The sequence below is a fragment of the Zingiber officinale genome, chromosome 5B, assembly GCF_018446385.1.
Source record: "Zingiber officinale cultivar Zhangliang chromosome 5B, Zo_v1.1, whole genome shotgun sequence".
Classification (NCBI taxonomy): domain Eukaryota; kingdom Viridiplantae; phylum Streptophyta; class Magnoliopsida; order Zingiberales; family Zingiberaceae; genus Zingiber; species Zingiber officinale.
Window position 1 is genome coordinate 54,896,087 of NC_055995.1, and position 6,000 is coordinate 54,902,086.

A 6,000-nucleotide genomic window follows, 5' to 3' on the forward strand; every position below is an offset into this window, starting at 1 on the left:
CTGAACATGAGACAGCGAAGATGGCTTGAACTGGTCAAAGACTATGACTGTGAAATCCTCTACTATCCAGGGAAGGTGAACAAATTGGCAAATGCACTAAGTAGGAAATCTTGCGCAGCTTTATTGTCCTTATCTGCTATGTCTCATTCCTTACATAAAGAAATAGTAAATTTTGGACTTGAAATTGTTACTGGGCATATCTCCACTTTGACATTAGTGTCAACCCTATTTGAAGATATATAGAAAGGGCAGGACGAAGATCCTAATATTCAAAGATCAAGCAAGGAATACAGGAAGGAGAAAATGGAGAGTTTCGAGTATCAGATCGTGAGATACTATATTATGGTGATCGCCTCTGTGTCCCTAATCAAGAAGAATTGCGACAGAAAACTCTAGATGAAACCCATCAAACACCCTACGCTATGCATCTTGGTTCCACCAAGATGTACCAAGATGTTAAGGAACACTTCTGGTGGTCCGGAATGAAAAGAGACATTGCAAGATATGTCAGTACCTGTCTGACATGTCAATGGGTTAAAGCAGAACATCAGAGATCGGGCGGAGTTCTACAGCCTATCCAGATCCCAGAGTGGAAGTGGGAGGATATATCTATGGACTTCATAGTAGAACTACCCAAAACCAAGAATGGTTACGATGCTATCTGGGTAATAATGGATAGATTGACCAAATCTGCTCATTTTCTAACTATTAGAATATCCTACTCTATTGAACAGCTAGCACAAATGTATGTTAAAGAGGTTATCAGATTACATGGATTTCCCAAAACCATTATTTCTGATAGAGATGGTCGCTTTACTTCACACTTCTGGGAGTGTGTTCAGAGAGCTCTTGGCACTAAACTGCGATTTAGCACTGCATTTCATCCTCAAACTGACGGGCAAACAGAACGAGCAAATCAAGTTCTGGAGGATATGCTACGGGCTTGTGCCTTAGATTTCAAAGGGAGCTGATGTCGATACCTATGCTTAGCAAAATTCACATAAAATAATAGCTATCAAGCTACTATCGGAATGTCACCCCACGAGGCTCTATATGGGAGGAGATGTAGATCTCCTATCTATTGGTATGAAGGTGGTGAAAAGAAAGAAATGAGACTCCAAACAGATCTTATCGAGGATACCACCAAAGTCATTCAGAACATTCACCAGAGAATAGAAACTGCTCAAAGCCGGCAGAAGAGCTACGCGGATGTGCGTCGTAGACCACTGGAATTTGAGGTTGGGGATAGTGTTTCTCAAAGTAGCTCCTATGAAAGGAGTGATGAGCTTTGGAAAGAAAGAAAAATTGAGTCCACGTTATGTGGGGCCATACCTGATCACTAGAAGGGTTGGCAAGGTAGCTTATGAGCTAGAACTACCTCAGGAAATATCAGCAATCCATAATGTATTCCATGTCTCAATGCTGAAGAAGCATGGTCCCAATGTAAACCAAGTGATTGAGTCACAGACGGTACAAGTTCAAGAGGATCTCAGTTATGAAAGTCGACCTATTCAGATAATAGATCGAGAAGTTGAGAAGCTGAGAAACAAAGAGATACCGTTAGTAAAAGTCTTGTGGCAAAGTCAACAGTATGAAGAAGCAACATGGGAACGCGAGGATGATATGAGACAGAAGTATCCACAGTTGTTCTAAGTTCAAGGATGAACTTTTTATAAGGTATGGGGGATTGTAACACTTGTAAATTTCCTCTCTTCCAAAAGAGCAAAAAGAAATATAAGAAGAGAAAAGAAATAAATAAATATATATATATATATATATATGTGACCTGGGTTGGGATTTGAACCCTAGACCCTGGATTTAAGATTGGTTTAAGTAACCATTAGATGGTGGTAAAGCATCACATTGGAAATAGGAAACTTTAATTATATGTAGATTATGTGTGAAGAGATGCTTTAACTTCCACTTAGTATAAAAGGGATTGGAAGAGACCAAAAACCTAATTTATGGTTTCCTCTTCTTCTCCCTAACCGAAATTCCTCTTCTCCTCTTTTTAGTTTTCGGCCAAGAACCTTAGGGTTCCAAGTTCTAAGTTCTTCAAGAGGAGAATCTAATAGGAGAGTTTTCACAAGGATTAGTACACGTGGGAAAGGTGACTTGGAGATTAAGGCGCACAAGAGAGGATTGTCTTCCCTACACCCTATAATAGTAAGATCTAGAGAAAGGAAGTAAGTACTACTCACCTGCAGTATGAGTTACTTCGATGATACATGTTGTGAAATATTTTATGCATATTAAAGAAGATACAAGTTGTGATATATTTTTATGCATGTTAAAGAAGAGACATGTTTTGATATGTAAGATGCCCTCTGAAGTTTTGGGATTAAGAGCATGTTTAGAGCATCTTGAATTGTTTCCCATTTAGTTGAGGGGCGAAGAAGCATATTCAAGTGCCCTCAAGTGCTTCCCTATAAGTGTGGGGGATTCAGCGCACAAAAGGTGCTTGTTTAAATGATAAGTAAGTGCAAGTATAAGAAAGCAATATATATAAGAAAATATTTTACTATAAAGTGGCATGTACTAGACACAAGGTCCATGGGTGGGCTCCTAGATCACCCCTAGGCCCCTAGATCGCTTAGTCGTAGCTTAATAGGTTCGGGATTAGCTACCTCGGATCTTATTAAGGATGCGCGCAAAGTGATATAATGTCGGGCCCAAGCAAGTTTATTATTATTTTCACTAGTTATGTAATATAAAGTTTTCAAACTTCATTGTTTGTCTCAGTAGAAGCCTCCTTAAGTTTGAGAACTTCAGTTATGAAGTGTAGCATGGATGAGCTCTATAGTATGGCAAGACTTATGTTCCATTGCATGTTTGGGATGAACTCTATAGTATGGCAAGACTTATGTTTCCATTGCATGTTTGGGATGAACTCTATAGTATGGCAAGACTTATGTTTCCATTGCATGTTTACATTGCTAGCATGGTTTTAAGTTGATGTTTTGCATGATAAACCTATTTAAAAATGCATGCCATGTACAGATTTCCGAATTATGCGTTTTAGCGTGAATTACTGTCAAGTGCGAGTTTTGTATTTTCCCCAAGTAGTGTTGAAAGTATGTTCCTTCTTTTTATGCTTGATTTGTGAGTAAATGATACTTACTAAGCATTCACTTATAGATTTGCATTTCCTTATACTGCAGAAATAGGTAAAGGAATGCTCGAGTTGGAGGAGGCAGCAAGAGGGGTGTTTTGGTGTGTGTGTGACGGAACAGTGGAAGGAGATCTGGGAACTTGCTATTGTATGGAATATGTTAGAACTTGATGCTAAAGTACTTTCTTCTCTCCGCTCTACATGAAATACTACCACTAGTTGCTTAGGATGAATTTATCAGTTTGGCAGTAATTAGAGTGGCAAAGAGGGAGGATCTAGGGTCTCCCCAAAGGGGAGGACCTCTCTTCAAGCAATAGAAGAGAACCCTAGCCCAAATATGAGTACAAAGGGGAGAACAACCCCTTTTTGGAGAGCAGGGTGTGACCCCCACATGGCCCGTGACACGGCCGTGTGGATTCACACGGCCTCGCACCTCTTCCTCTCGGCCAAGGGGACACGGGCGTGTGGATTCACACGGTTATGCACCTCTTCCTCGCGGCCAATGGGACACGGTCGTGTGGATTCACACGGCCTCGTACCTCTTCCTCTCAGCCAAGGGGACATGGCCGTGTGGATTCACGCGGTCGTGCACCTCTTCCTCATGCCCAAGGGGGCACGACCATGTGAATTCACACGGTCGTGCACCTCTTTCTCTCGACCAAGGGGACACGATCGTGTGGATTCACATGACTGTGCACCTCTTTCTCTCAGCCAAGGTGGCATGGTCGTGTGACCTTCACATGGTCGGACCCTTGTGCCAGCCGGGAATTCCTTACACGGCCGTGTGGCAGACACGACCATGCCAAATTGTGGCCTCAACAAGGCTACACAGCCGGTCATCGCCACATGGCCCAGACTCGCTAGAAGCTCTAGACTCCCTTCAAGCTCTGTTTGGCTCCAAATCATGTCCTATCAGTCGAAATAAGTTTAGAGTAGATCTCTGGACTGAGCAGTATATAATGTAAGAATTTCAAATTTAGCTATGAAAGGAGTAACATCTGCCTTGTAAGATAAGGTTAGAAGGTCGGGGCGTTATATTCATTATCTCCTTTATAGTTTGATTCTTCTACTCAATAACACCATTTTGCTAAGTATAGAGAGTTATGATTTTGTCTCTGAACTCATGTTCAATACATAACTCAGCGAACGGTGATACATATTCACTGCCTCAGTTAATTTGCATCACCTTATTTCTCTTATTAAGATGATTTTCAACCTTATTCAATTAGAGAATAAATTTCTCCATAGCTTCACGATTACTTTTGAGAAGATACATATAACAATATTTTATATTATCATAACAATATTTTATGTTATCATCAACAAAAGAGATGAAGTACTTATTTCCACTACATGTTGATATTCCTTTTAGGTCACATGTGTCGATGTAGATTAGGCCAAGTGGTTCACTTCTTCTTTCAACATGTTGAAAGAATGATCTTCAATTTTATTTCAACACAAGTCTCAAACTTGTATTTTGGGTCAAGGTGAAATGTAGGTATGCTTTATATGTTAATTAATTTGTACAATGCATCATAGTTAATATGTCTTTGTCTACCTTGACATAAAAGGAAGAATCACTTACTTAAATGAATGAACTTTTATTTTTATTAATCTTTAGCCTAAAATCCATTTTACTGAGCTTAAATAACTCATCAGTTGAATAGCTCTTCCCTACAAATATTCCAATTTTAGATAAAATAATTCTATCTGAATCAAAAATAATATAAAAGCTACTATGCTTACTCAGAAGTGATCCGGATATTAGATTTGTTCATATCTTTAAAATATACATCATATTGTTCAGTGTCAACTCCTTATCAAGGTCATCTTTAGCATCACTTTTCCTTGACCCTTGATGTCCGAGGTTGTTGAGTTCCCCATAAGCAACTTATCCTCATTTTTTACTTCTTCAAAGTTGTGGGGCAGCTCCTTGTTGCAACACACATATCTACCAATTTACCAATTTAAGCCTACCAGGTTCACTTCTGTGACCATGGTGTAGAGGTCCAAGTCTAGTTCTCCATTCAGGTTGACCTTCTGCTTTTTCTTTAACTTATTGCATTCCAAAGATTTGTAACTAACTCTGTCACAGGTGAAAAACTTCCAAGGTAATTTCTTCTTGCAAACTCCTCTATGGGTCCCACTTTGGAAGATTTAGGATTCTCCATTTCAAGATTTTAACCATGCTTGATTACGTTAGCATTACAAATCACTAAAGTGAAAATCTTTCTATTGGAGCTCTAATTATCTTCCTCATTTTAAAGTCTGACAATGAGTTCCTCAATTATCTTCTCATTCTGCTTGACATATAGGTAATTCTTGAAGTTCTTCAATCCCAGTGGAAATTTCTCAATGATAGTAGTCACCTGTAAGGTTTCACTCAATTTCATGCCTTTTGAGTGAATCTCGAGTAGAATTACTTGAAGCTCCTAGACTTGACTGAGTACATCTTAGAGTCAACTCTTTTGTAATCGATGATGTTAGTTAGAGCCCTAGAGCCAATCATTTGATGATTGTATGGACTCATGAATATCATATTCTTGTATATTAATAAAGGCATTTGTTTGGTTATTATACTTATTTATATTAGTGCCAAATAGACTAAGTATAATAGCATCCTTGAGTAGAAGATTCATACCTATATCAATCGATTAGTTGAATCGATAGTGAGATGATATAGGGAGCACTACTCTAAATCATTCCTAGTCGAGTATTAGCATTCAGGGATAATGTTAATACAATAAGACTAGCATGTAGGTCAGCTCGATGACTTGATCTCACAAGTCATGGATATAGAGATATCAAGCTGACACATGGGTATGCATTAGAGAATGTATACTGAATGACCCGCCATGAGAAAGTATCATGGATCGTTATATGAGTGT